This window comes from Suncus etruscus, chromosome 2 (assembly GCF_024139225.1).
Source record: "Suncus etruscus isolate mSunEtr1 chromosome 2, mSunEtr1.pri.cur, whole genome shotgun sequence".
NCBI classification, from domain to species: Eukaryota; Metazoa; Chordata; class Mammalia; order Eulipotyphla; family Soricidae; genus Suncus; species Suncus etruscus.
Window position 1 is genome coordinate 75,807,207 of NC_064849.1, and position 15,379 is coordinate 75,822,585.

General features: G+C 32.3%; 1 non-coding gene across 1 annotated transcript; it reads right to left on the minus strand.

The window, feature by feature from the left end:
• Positions 1 to 961: 961 nt before the first annotated feature.
• On the minus strand, positions 962 to 1,126 carry LOC126002511 (U1 spliceosomal RNA). The gene has a single exon (XR_007493202.1). It is a non-coding gene; the product is annotated as a U1 spliceosomal RNA (small nuclear RNA).
• Positions 1,127 to 15,379: the final 14,253 nt, after the last annotated feature.

Genomic DNA, 15,379 nt, shown 5'->3' on the forward strand with positions numbered 1-15,379 from the left:
CCTTCAAAGTTTTTTCATAGGGGTTAGACCAGGCAGCATTTCCACCAGCAGGGGACATGAGTTCCTTTCTTACCATATCCCTTAACAAAAATTGCTTCCATTATTTTTCATATGGGCCATTTTCATTGATGTAATATAATATCTCATTGTTGTCTTGATTTGGATTTTTCTAATGATAAGTGATGATGAGCATTTTTCTTAAATGTTTTTTTTTTGTTGTTTTTTTTGTTTTTTTTTTGGGGGGGGGCCATACCCGGCAGTGCTCAGGGGTTACTCCTGGCTGTCTGCTCAGAAATAGCTCCTGGCAGGCACGGGGGACCATATGGGACACCGGGATTCGAACCAACCACCTTTGGTCCTGGATCGGCTGCTTGCAAGGCAAACCCCGCTGTGCTATCTCTCTGGACCCAATGATGATGAGCATTTTAAATGAGCCTTTGAATATCTTTCTTTTTCCTCAGACAAGTATTTGTTTATTTTCTCTCCCCATCTTTGATTTTTTTTAGGTTTTGTGGAGTTAGCCTTTGTGAGTAATTTTTATATCCTAGATATCAAAACTTTATCTGATGTGTAGAGTGCAAAAATTTGCTCCCATTCAAGTAGCTGTTTTCTAATTTTAGCTTGTGTTTCTTTTGTGATACAGAAAATTTTTGTTTGAGGTAGTCTTATTTATTCAAAGTTGATGCAATAGCCTTTTCCATTGTCATCATGTCATGGAAAATTTTTTTTTGAGATCTAAGTCCTGGAGTGTTTTGCCTAAGTTTTCCTCAATAAACTTTATAGATTTGGGTCTAATTTCAAAGTCTTTACTCCACTTTGAATTAATTTTTGTGGAAGGTGTAAGATATAGATTAATTTAGTTTCTTAGATGTGGTTATCCAATTGTTCTGATTTCATTTATTGAAGAGATTGTCTCATTTTATGTAAGGTGTTAGATATGGACTCATCTTTATTTGTTTTCCAGGGGAGAGCGTGAACGCAGTCCCCCACTACCACAAATAATGCAGTCGAGTTTCCCACATTTGGGGAAAATCGCAGGGGTCAGCACTCCCGAAGTCCAATGGGTGAGCCTTGCCCCGGGGAAACCACCTTCGTGATCATGGTATCTCCCCTGCCAGGTAAGTATTCATCTTTAATTTTTTACATGTGATAATTCAATTGTAAAAACACCATTTGTTTAAGAGACTGTTTCATGAGACATCTCATTTTCTAATTTGAAGCTCTACTACAAAGCCATAGTAATCAAAACAACATGGTATTGGAACAAAGATAGACTTTCAGACAAATGAGTCAGATTAGAATATCCAGTGACAAACCCCAAATATATGGACAGCTAATATTTGACAAATAAGCCAAGAACATGAAATGGAACAAAAAACAAAAGGTATCTTAACTATGATATAAATAACCAAATAAAATGTAGAAAATATATCAGTATTAAATGCATGTGTATAAACATTAGTTTATTATAATGAATAGTGATATAGGTACTAGCTAATAAGTTGGATTAAATTACAAAGAATTCTTCAACTATTGTTAGTTTATACTGAGAGAGAAAAAGTTTTAATTGCTTTAAGTTTTATAGAAATATTTTGCAACATGGAAAATATTTTTTGTTGCATTTGCTGGCAGTGATTTCTAATCATAGCTCATACTATTGAATATCTTTAGTAGAAAAAAGGCATTGAAGTAAATATTATGTTCTTTTGACATTAAACAAGCAAATGAGACTTCTGAGGAAAAATCTCTAAAAATATATTTCACATTTAGGCGAGATGGCAACTTTTCAAGTAACAAACATTTAAATCAGAATGTATTCACATGGATGACAACAAATAAAAGCAAACCAGGATGAAAAAATAAATCAAGGAAATGTGCCTGGTGTCAAAATTTAAAATAGAAAATGCCAAAATATAATGATGATTTGCTTCAATGTGTAGGCAGCATGTCTATATAAACTTATTTTTATTATAACGAACACAGTATTGGTTGTGTATATCTGAAAATACACTAAAATCATTGAAAAATATATGTCAAATGGAGGAAGTTCAAGATATGTACATAATTTCTTAATAAAACTTTAAAATAGAAACAAGTATACATATATATGTAATTTAATATGTACTGTATATATTATAGAAGAATCATGGCCAGAAATTTTTTAAGGGTCAAAATATAAATGTAACAAGGCCATGTCATTGATTTGCCTAAGAAATAGAGCAACAAAGCAAACCCACATATACATATCATCTCATGGTGTGAACCTCTGTCCATTAACATTAAAAATTTCTTATATATTCCTTCTATTTAATATATTATTTATTCAATCAGCAGTATGTGCAATATTTTAAAATGGAAGAAGAGAAACATAAGTACACTGATATTAACCAAATACTTTTTTACAGAAATAGAAAAGTGTAAAGTTGTTGAGTACTGTGGGTATAATTTTATTCCAATTTTTAAAATGAGAAATATATCACAGATAATTTAATGCATAGATTTTCATATTTTATTTTACTTTTATTTGCATTTCCTTGTCTAACTTCTCTAAAAAAAACACCGATGTCTAATGCCACAGTTCTTAGGTTATTTAAGATTAGTTATAAAGTAAGTAAAGTGACAATATCATAATATCTAAAAACACATAAAATGTTGGATATATCTGGAAAAGTTATAACTGCCAATTATATAAAAATAACCATCTGCTAAGAATAATAAAATATCAAACACTTTTGACAATCATAGCCTAGGACATGCTGAATGATTCACAGGGCTAATACATTAATACTATGCATTTGTAGTATAGAAAATGAAATATAAATCATACTAATATAAAATGGATGAAAGAAAAGCAAAATTATGAGATGTCATGCAATTATTTAAAATAACTAAAACCTTTATTTGCTTGATGTTTATATAGATTTGTAATTAGAAAATGCCGGGGGCCCTTGTACAAGCAGAGAACTTTGCTAAAGCAAGCCTTTGTAACTAGCAGAGAACTTTGCTAAAAGCAAGGACCCCTGAGAAGTAAGTATAACCATTTAAGGCTTGCATAGAGACAATGAAAGCATAGAATTTTAGCCCTGGGAAACTGAGTCTAACTTATCTGAAGTTCCCATTATTTGTACATTCTGACCCACTTGCCGATGGGCTCTGTTACCTAGGTATTCCTGCATGTTCAATGTATCTATGCCATATATGCATGTGTATGTGCAGAATTGTGCCCGCAAAAAGTATTTAAGCTGGGCCTTGTGCTTCAATAAACACACTGGAATCCCTCTCCCATTCTTGTCTGTCTCTGTGTTTGCTATTTGTTCTATGTGTGTCTGTCTAGATGTGCGAGTTCCCTCCGAGAAATAGTAACTCACATTTTGACTGGTGTCCCCCGCAGGTCCGGGCCTCCTACAAGAAAATACATAATATACATAACATATTTGCTCTTGCTTTGCTAGAGTCAGTAGAACCACAAGTGGTAGTCAGGGTCCCAGAAACCTCTTTCAGCAATTTTTAGCTAATGGGGCACAGTTCACTATTAAGACACAAAGGTGCAGTTATGTTGATGGAAATCACCAGTGTCACCGTAGAGATCGCAGAGAGCCAGATGGTGTCCACAATAAAATCTAGATCCTCACTTAGCTTGACTTCTTTTATAATTTTATATTTATTGTTTTATGTAAATTTACTATTCATCTTTTTATAGTGATGAAATCATCATCCCATTAAAATTAGATTCTTTCAGACTCATAACTTGATGATCTTCCACAGGTCCCAGCCTCTGGTATGTTCATACTATGAGTTAATAATTCAGTCTGGAGCTAGAGAGATAGCATGGAGATAAGGCGTTTGCCTTTCATGAGACCTATATGGTTTTATCCCTCAGATTACATATGGACCCCTTGACATCCCTAGGGGTGATTCCTGAGTTCAGAACCAGCAATAATCCCTATCATCTCATGGTGTGAACCTCTGTCCATGAACATTAAAAATTTCTTATATATTCCTTCTATTTAAATGATATTTTGTATATCTAAAGAATTTTTTAATTTGTTCACATTTAGTCTATCAAATATTCTTTGAGAGATTGTAGTTTTGATATTATATTTCAAAGGTACCCTAAGCTCAAAACCATCTGGAGTTTCACATATTAGTTTCTAATACTTTGTCAATTTTTCCAAAGTGCGTATTTTTAATATAAAGATACTGTCAGTTTGTAAGATTGCAAAGTCTAGATATATTTTCTTTAAAACAAAGTACTGAATTTTCAATACACATTCCTAAAATATTCAAATCATAAATATAAAATTATGTAAGTATAAACATCAGTGCTAGAAATATAAAAACAATACATATTTAGTACTTATAATACATCTTAAAGGTAACTAACAATAAATATTTGCATACTCTTTTGATGATTTTGAGTTGCTAAAGGTTATAATGAATATTGTCAAAAAACTTGCATTTTTCTTCCCTATTGAAAGCTTTCTCATGTGGAAAGTTGTCCTACACTATGTCAAAAGAATAAGCTGTCAGGTTGCTAATGTTTAATACATTCTGAGAATAACTGCCATGTACTATCCTAATTTGACCTTTTCAGAACTCTAAATTTGATTGGACAGACATTTTTCTCCTATTTAGAAAATTAAACCCCTGTTGGGAAGAGCTAGAATGACCATCTGTTGAAATTCAGAATACTAAAAAGGTTAAAATATACAACCAAATGCTTCAGAGAATTCTTCATAATGATATTTTTCTATCATATTTTCTGTCAAATATTATGAGAAGCTGAGATGATGGTATAAAGTCAATATTCATTATTCCAAAAAGAAAAGTTTGTATGTCTAGCAAATTGTGCCATTATATAACTTAATGATAGCCTAAGAAACAGTTTCTTAATTTCATTCCTTAACCATTGTCAAGAGTTAAATATGTTAACCCAAACACAACATAATGTTTCCTTTTAGTTCTGAATAACATTTAAAGATAAAAATTTAATGACTTTTCTTGATTCAGTACAAACATTTGAATCTCCAGTAATTCAATATTGATTAAGTATATTTATAATATAATTTATAGCATCCCAGAAATTAAAAGTAGGAGAAATTAAAACCCAACAGCTGATCTAGCAAAAAGCATAAATATTGTCATGATAGATTTATAGATAGATTTATGACTTAGTTAGGGGTCCAAAATAAATTACTATCGTCTGGGAGGCTTATAAACAAAAGAGATTTATTTTCTAAAGTTCAAAAGAGTATAACATTGACATGAAAACAAAAGCATGGTTAGGTTCTAGTAAGAATCTTCTGTATATAAACTCCCATGTCTTCCATCTATCTCATGACTTGCTTAATCTAATGCTTTTCTATTGTAAATGAACAAAACATTGTTTATTTTTTATATATTATTTTATCTTCATTTATTGTTATTATTTTTATTTACCTATCTATTTTTCATCAATTTCTCTGTTTAGGTGTGATTATTGAAGTTGTTGTCCCTAGTTATACTTATTCTTTCTCTTCTTTTCTGTTCTTTCTTTATATGCTATGCCATGTTTCTTATATCAAGACCATGGCGTGTTTTTTTTTTGTTTTGTTTTGTTTTTGTGGTGCTTATCGTTATTGTTGGAGTACTCACTGGATATTTGACACTTCTTTTTGTACTGGTGGAGTGTTTCACCTTCTTTCTCTCCTTCGTCTCTCAAACCGATGATGAGAGCCTCTAGAAGAATTCCGCTTATTTTCGGCGTATTAGACTTTTACTCCATTTTATTACTTTTCTCTCCTTCAAACAAAACTACGTAACTTGAACTAACTAGTCCTGCCCCCCAGTTAGAGGGGGAAATAAGGAGGCACCAGGACCAAACAGGTGCAAGACTACTAAGTAGTAGGCTAGATACAGAGGGGACCACATATTCTAGCAACCCTGGGGGTGAGGGAAGAGGATATGGGAGGTAGGACAAAAACGGAGGTGTAGGGAGGACAATTTGGTGATGGGAATCCCCCCTGATTTTATGTAAATATGTACCTAAAATATTATTGTCAACAATATGTAAGCCACTATGATCAAAATAAAAATTATATTAAAAAAAGTGGATAAACTGATCAGTTTTTATAAATCAGCTAATTTCATTCATATGAGATCTGTCTCATGGCCTAATTATTTGTTATTAGTCAAGTTTCAAATACTATGGCAGTGAATATCAAATTTAAAAATAAATGCTCAGGGCAGGCTTGAAGTTCATATCAAATTACATAATCAATTATAACATTCAAGTACATGGTTCTTGCATATTATAGAGCAATTAAAATATAAATATAATTAAATATTTATATACATCATATAAAGTTTTAGTATGCATCCATAATTGCTATGAGAACCTTTAATAATACTCTTATAATAGCTTGATTATATATATCTATATTGTTCAGTTTTTGTTTTTGTTTTTGTTTTTGTTTTTGGGCCACACCCGGCGGTGCTCAGGGATTTCTCCTGGCTGTCTGCTCAGAAATAGCTCCTGGCAGGCACAGGGGACCATATGGGACACCTGGATTCGAACCAACCACCTTAGGTCCTGGATCGGCTGTTTGTAAGACAAACACTGCTGTGCTATCTCTCCGGACCCTATTGTTCAGTTTTTAATAAAATAAATTTACATTCTATAATATTTATGAGAATTAGTTGTACAAATGTCTAATTACCATTATTGTTTTGTTATTGTTTTGTTGATTACTCTTTGTGGGCTAGAGTCAAACCATTTGGATGGTGCTTAGAGAACAGAAGGCTTCAGGTATTGGGCCCACATGTTTAGGCGCGTAAAAGTTCAAGGCACATGTCCTACTGCTTGGCCCATATCCCTAACCAAATACAACTTTAACATATTAAATTTGACTTCAATTTTTTAAATGTCACTAATTTCCATGTGAATAATAGTTCATATGAAGTATTTTGTCAAATATTTGTCTTTTATAGCCAATATGTCATATTTTGCTTAAGTTATTATTGTTTACATTTCAGCATAAAATTAAAAGCAGAAAAATGTCCTGATTAAACATAGACCTTTAAAAAATAATCCAGGTGCATATTTCTTTTTTTTGGGGGGGGGTTCGGGTCACACCCGTTTGATGCTCAGGGGATATTTCTGGGTAAGCACTAAGAAATTGCCAATGGTTTGGGGGGACCATATGGGACACCGGGGGATCGAACCGCGGTCCTTCCTTGGCTAGCGCTTGCAAGGCAGACACCTAACCTCTACCGCCACCTCACCGGCCCCCAGGTGCATATTTCTATAAAATACTCTTTATAGAGTACTATTTGGATTACTAAAGTTACTAATAGGTTCTAGGATACTACATTATTATAAGTTATTCAACATCTATGACTTCATACACTTTCCCAAAATGAAAGTTAGTAAAATCAACTTCAGAATATATTGGATTTGTTAAGAAATAGTTCCTGTTATTGGTCATAATTATAAACTGAATATAGTGTGACTACTGATATATTAAACAGATTCTCACTAAGCATATATTAAATGGACTGTGTGCTTTTATTTTTGGTCTATGAATGTAAAATCTCAAAATACAATGAACTATGTTTTCTTATGATCTTTGTGATTAAAAAACCTTTTCAGAAACATGGCCCCCCAAAATAAAACTCAAAATCTCAAAATACAATGAACTATGTTTTCTTATGATCTTTGTGATTAAAAAACCTTTTCAGAAACATGGCCCTCCAAAATAAAACTTTACAATTAAAAATTAAAAAAGAAAAAGAAACTAATGTCTATATATAAATAAAAAGGTAGTGTTTTCCTTATCTTAAGTAGAATAGTAATTAAAAACATGATTAAGTTCTCATATATTAGACAAACATTATTTTAAATCATAGATGCAAACACTGAGAACAGATTCAAAATCACAAGAATGATATTACTTCAACGACTCTTCTTGCCTAATAGTAGCATTTTGACTTTTGTTTAGCATTTTGACTCATTCTTTGTTGTTTTAGTCCATCTTTCCCAAGCTGGTGAGAATGGGCTGATCTAGAGTAAGACCAGTTTTGGATATATTCTGGGATGTTACATTGGTAGATTTCTAGTGAGGGTTACATAATGATTCTTTTTTCAAACTGATAGAGAAAATTGGCCAGGCCTTTTTGTGAACTTGTTTTTACTATGTGTGTGTGTGTGTGTGTGTGTGTGTGTATATATATATATATATATATATATATATATATATATATATATATATATATACATACATATATATATGTATATATATAATTTTTTGTTTATTTGTAACCTAGAGAATGATTTTTCTATAACTAGCATATATTTATAAATACAGGTACAGCTTAGCATTTTTGTGTGGATAGAGGAATTTTGACTATACTCATTGATGTGCAAAGATTACTCCTAGCTTTACATTTAGGAATGATCCTGGCGTGGTGAACAATATGGGTGCAAATCAAACCAAAACTGGCCACATGTTAGAAAATTGCCCTATCCACTGCACTATCTCTCCACAGCCCCCAAACTCAACATTAACAAATGTGGAATAAAAAAAAAGCATTAAACAATATTTTGGAGCATTAAAATATTCAAGTCATTGACAAAACGTTAGCTAAGTTTCTCAATGCAATAACAATTTCACCTGTAATTATATGGATTACTGCAGCCTTGTTAAACACAGGTTGTAACAGGTTGTAGGTTCTACTTCCAAATAATTTGGTTGGCTCCTTGATACAAGATTTAGAAATTCTTATTGAGGAGAGCCAAATGATTTGCTTTAATCAGCAATGAGAAGCATGGGCATGCATCCATTCATCTAAACACTAAAATTATTGTGATCATGTCAAATAAGCGGACTGTGCTTGAACTATTGGAGTCAATTCAATTTCCCTTCATTGTAATTGCCCATATAATATCTGTAATACAGCAGACAGCTTACAGTAAATTGTTATTTAAGGATTTTTCCTTTTTCCACAACTCATAATTTCTGAAAATCCCCACTAGGTCTATATTAACAGCATGGTTTAGTGGAATTTTAGAAGTAATTAGAACAGAAATGTTAACATATTTATTCTCAATTGAGAATATTGCTATATAGCATATAAAAAGTTTAAGCCATTGATAGTTTATAATAAAATTTTACATCTCAATCTAAAATTTATTTCTTTGATATAATAAATCAATGTACAAATTTACAGTAAGAGAAATATCAGTTTCAACAAGCTTTTAAAAGAATATCATTTTTATTACTAGAGTAGTCACTTTTTCAATATGTAATTGAGGAGTCACCATATAATCATGATTTCATTAAAATATCAAAGAATTGACAAGAACCATAAGATCAAATTAAACTATCCAATCCAAACAGATGCACTTCAAGCATTTGATCTTACAAATAAAAAGATTAATTTTGACAGCTATATTTAACTCACTTATTTTTTCATAATCATCTTCCTTTTCTTCTTTATTTTCTTATTCCATTATTATCATTGTTATTATTATTATTATTGTGGCATTTGGGACAATAGCCATTCAGTTGTTCCCAGTGCTTACAACAGTTTTAATGTTTAGGGATCACTCTTTTAGCATTCAGGGATATAAAGTGAATCAAACAAGTGTAAAAATTGTATACAATTAATTAATTTATTTTATTTGTTAAAAAGAAGTTATGATTCTAATAAGGGCTTTCATTTATTTTGAAAATCTAGGGATTACCCCTGATCATACTTAAAATACCATAGATAGTTAAAATAAAATTAATTTATTTAAGGCAAGAACTTTAATCCTATGATACACTCTATGTTAAATAACGTAATTATGATTATTTATAAAATGCATTAATGAATTTATGTGGTATCTAAAATAATTGAAATATTTAAAAATATACAGCATATAGGGGCCAGAGATATTGCACAGTGGTAGGGCTTTTGCCTTGCATACAGCTGGCCCAGGACGGACCTCGGTTCTATCCCTGATGTCCCATATGTTCCCCCAAGCCAGGAGCAATTTCTGAGCACATAGCCAGGAGTAACCTCTGAGTGTCACTGGGTGTGGCCCCCCAAAACATATATATATACATATATATATACACATGTATATACATATAAACATATATATTTATACAGCATATAATTTGAGTCAAAATAATTCTAAAAAAGTATCAAGAAGTATAATTAAATACTATCATTGTAATATAGATTTATGTTACATAATAACATGAAGAAACATTAAAGGTTTCTTAAATCAAAAAATCATTTTTATTCTTACATTCTCAATGAGAAGCTATTAAGTAAGTGGTTATAATCATGATATCATTTCTGTGATTTCAGATTGAACTCAAAATAGGTTAAAACTAAATTGGGGGGCTGGTGAGGTGGCATAGGGTGTAAGGTGTCTGCCTTGTGCACACTAGCCTAGGACAGACCGCGATTCGATCCCCACAATCCAGGAGCGATTTCCGGAGTGTATCGCCAGGAGTAATCCCTGAGTTTCACCTGGTGTGGTCCAAAGAATACAGAGAAAAAAAGTAAAAAAAATGGTTCATTGCCAACAAAAAAACTTTTTCTTGCAATTAATTTTTCTCCCAATGAAATATTTTAGCAAGTATATGCTTTATGATAAGCACACTATAACAAAGTCTCCTGTCTAGATCATTTCAGCCAAATATATTTATTTGCAAATTAAAATAAAATAATGGTATTTATGTGGTTTTAAAGTATTTACTTGTAACATGAATGATACCTAAATATAAGATTAAAATAATTCAGGCAAAATTATTAATACACATGTGTACTTATTTGCTGAAAAAGGCAGTTATAGCCCAACTATTTTGCATCTGTCATATCTCCCTTTCAATTAATAGATTTTTAAAGCATATGTTCATTCTTTCTTCCTTTTGAGTGGGGGAGGTTTCAACCACATCAGGTGGTGTTCAGGGCTTACTTTTGGCTTGCACTCAGAAATAACTACTAGCAGGCTCTGAGGCTCATATTGAAAGCCAAGAATAGAACCTGGGTCAGCAATGTGCAAGGCATATGCCATAACTGCTGTGCTATGGCATAGGCCCCAATTATTTATTTTACTCTATATGAACAAGGATAATATTCTTTTGTGCATAATTTTTGTTTTATATCTAATGGTGCTTAGGGATTTCTTTTGACTGTTATTAGGGATCATTCATGATAGACTTTGGAACTAAATGGGATGCCAGATGATTAAACTTGTGTTGGACACTTGCAAAGCAAACTCCCTACCCCTGTATCATTACTCTAGCTCATTAATTCAAAAATTATTGGCATGTGTTCTCTGTAGCAAAAAATATTATGTATGTATTGTAGCTATTTAACATAAATATATATTAGAAAAATATTTATTCAAAAATTTTACCTTGTTATCTTTAGAAAAATGTATCTCTAAGGACCAGACTTCCCACTCTAGCCTAGGACAGACCATGGTTTGATTCCCCAGTGTCCCATATGGTCCCCCAAGCCAGGAGCAATTTCTGAGCACATAGCCAGGAGTAATCCCTGAGTGTCACCAGGTATGGCCCCAAAACCAAATAAATAAATAAATAAATAAATGTACCTCTATGCAATTATTATTTCTAGGGTTAAATACAAATAAGAGTTTACTTTTGAATGCTTATAATTAAATCTAGAGTTAAATTAAATTACACAAAAAATTAGTTTTACATGTAGGATTTATCTGGGCAAACATCTGGAGACTAAAATAAGAGAGAAGATAAAAATGAAACTGTGAACTCCCAAGTAATTCTGATTGGTATCAGTGAAAGTATTCTGCCTTTCAGTATCTGATATTTACATATTTTGCTAAAACTACTCCCTGTGATAAATTTCATTAGCATGAATATATAGAAAAAGATAACATATCCATTAATACTACTTATAGCCATATTTCTTCACTTTTTGAACTGTGACTAGTGTAAAATTTTCAATGTACAAGTTATTAACCAAAAAACCCCAAGAGAGAAATACATGAAGATCAAAGAATACTGAATGAATGAGGGAAGTTTCTACATGATAAACACTATTGAAAGTAAGGTTACTTTAGTGGTGAAGAACAACAGTGATGCCTTTCTACAAAGTTATAAGATGAAGGCTCAATTTCCTCCTTGCAACTATTTCTTATGACTCCATTTTGTTGACTTATGTCTACAGCTTAAGCATCCTTGCAAATTCTTCAATTCTCTTTGAGAATGAGCAGTTTTCACTTTCCCAAAATTACAAGTTCTGTCCCAGATAGTGGGCGCACATGAGACCAGAAGATAATACATTCAGGACTATGGTCAAATTATTAACCTAAAAGACTCTAAACACTATACAATGTAATAACATACATATATCCTAAATTAGGGTCTCTGGGAAACAAATGGGAATTCTCTAATACTTTGTTGGATAAGTAATACAAACACCCAGTTATCCTATTTAAAAAAAATCACAAAAAGAGCCACACTAAACTTGGCCCTGTATTTAGTTCTCCTCTTGAAGAGTTTCATTTCGACTTATGTTTCAATCAACTCTTCTATATTCAAAGTTTAATCTGTCCATCTTCACTACTCAATATTTTCTTTCTTGAAATATTGAAGAACCTGGGAACTATGGATAAACACAGAGACATCATCACTACTCCTGAATCATATTTATTATATTTCTTTTTCTTTTTCTTTTGTTTTCTTTTGAAGGGGCACACCCTGCAGCGCTCAGGGGTTACTCCTGGATCTGCTCTCAGAAATTTTTCCTGGCAGTCTCAGGGGACCACATGGGATGCTGGGGATTGAACCACAGAAGGCAGCATGCAAAGCAAAGCCCTACCACTGTGCTATTACTCCACCCCTCTGCATTCTATTTAGCTTTGTTGTTGATTAAATGAACATGGTGTCCTCAGATATGTTATAAAACTGAAGTATATTAGAATAATAATCAATATATATCACCAAAAGTAGGTCATTTCCAGGGTTTTTTTCCTTGTATTTTTATGAAATGCCAACAATGTATTTCACTGCTATTAATCAGGTAATAATATATTTAAATAAATCATGATGCCTTATGATCTAGACTTATCAAGTTTATTATCATCATTTCTCAACAAGATATGACTCAAAAATGGACTATCCTAAAAGTCATATTTCTTTACTTTTTTTTAGAAAAACTATCTGCAGTTTATTAAACGTTTACTGAAGGTAAGAGAAACATATATGCTCTGTATGACCATGGTTTTAATTTCTAAAATCTTAACTATGTAATTTGTTCATGAAACCATCTCATAATAGTTTGATATTTATTATTTTAAGGCAATGCCAATACAAGAAGACTTTTATAAATGACACCTTAGACAAATAAACCTTGATTTATCTCAAAATATTAGACTATCTAAATTGTCTGGAATTATAGCTCTCATTTAAAACTGCTACATAGAGGATAGAAATGATAGAATGAGGCTTCATTAGTTAAAAAATGAGGCTTAGTGGAATTCCAGTTAAGGGTGTGAGGAAAACTTGCAGAAATTAAAAAGTGTGTCCAGGTAAAATCTACATTTTAATATCACCCCTGTATATAGAAAGGTGACCTGAGGGTGTGTGAAATAAATATTATGTTACCAAATATACAGAATATATTTTTCTTTCTGTGCTTATGAAATTGAAATTTTCTGTTTGAATATTTTTGTAGTCAAAGACAGAACACTCAGTAAGGTATACTATAAGATTTTTACTGATATACAGATGAAACCTAAACATTTCTTGTGCTAAAATAATAATAAATAGAAAAAGGTTTTATTTACTTGGTGAGTAACAGGTTCTGATTACTAAAAAAGAGTAAGTGGTCTGAAGGCAGAGCATTTTCCTATGCCTTTAAAATTTTGCAAATCCAGATAGTAAAAGTGACCAGATATTATAGCATGCTTTTATTACCCACAAAGATAAGTTATTTAAGAATAAGACTGTTTTTATCATTTATATTTGGGATATTTCAATGAGTAATATTTCTCTGGGGTTCTTTTTTTTGGGAGGGGTGGGCTACACCAGGCAGCCCTCAGGGATTACTCCTAGTTATATGCACAAAATATGGCTCCTGGCAAACTCAGGAACCATATGCAATGCCTGTTGGCCATGTGCAAGGCAAACACCCTAATCTATTGCTCTGGACCCTGAGATGAGTAAATATTTCAAATCCATTTGGTGCTTTTGAGGATCATAAGAAAATGCAGTTTGGGTTGTGGGAAACAAAACCATATATTATTTTGTAACTTAGGGAAATAAAAATGATAGTATGCTTCACATATACACATATTTATTTGTATATGCTATTAAATCATTTATCTTTCCTCTCCTTTAAAAATAAGAGTAAGATTTGCTGCAGGTTAACTCCTAACTTAATTTTATATAGCATCATACTTAAAAGGGTGGAACCCAACTTATGGAGTAATTAATATCAGAAAATGTATGCTTTGATTATTGGAATGGAGTATCTTATTTTGAGACAATGGCATTTCTTCCTGCCCAAAAAAGTCAGCGATATCTTCTTCTCTTAAAGATGGAAATATTGAATTGTTTGTCTCAGTAAGGAAGTTTAAATATGTGTAGAACGATGCATATAAAAGCTTAGTAATTGAGTAGCCAAAGGGACTATGCTAGTTATTAATTTATTGGCTCTCTGTTCTGACAATGGCCTCATACATATTTATTCTTCTCTGCCAGTACACTGTTGAGCCTTGTCAGTAGTAAATGCTAAAATAATTTTCTCTTTTGGTTCTACTAGCTGCACCGTTCTAGTTGTGCTCATGTTGATGTGTGATGCTATATAACAGTGTCCAATGGAGAGCAGCATGTGACATCTTTCTATCTTTGTCTCTCATGTCCTTCCATACTTGAATGGTTTCCAGAGACAACCAGCTTCTTGGCTTAATGGGTTTAGGCTGTACCAAAATGCAGTGAAAATTTGAAGGACATTGAAACTAAATTAAGGACATCTTTTTCAAGTATTACTTTCCTAGTGAACTGACAATTGTGCATTTCCAGAAGTTTCTTGGGACTCAATTCTTTCAGCTGGGTTTCTAGTAACTCTTTGGACAGCTACACAGGCAGACAGACTGCTAGCAAATTGTTGCATTATCCCTACAGGCAATTCTCCACCTGCTAGCTACAGGATTTGGCTAGGGGTAGTGGGAAACACCTTTATGTCTCTGTGGGTTTCAATCCTCCTCTCCAAAGATACCTGGTATCTTCTTTTAGCTAGCTAATCAAACTTCACTTCAAAGTGGTTTACTTCTTTGGGCAACATCACACAAATCTCAAGTATCCCTGAGAGTTCTCAACCACTTTAGTATGTTATTCTAAATCCTTGTTAATAACTC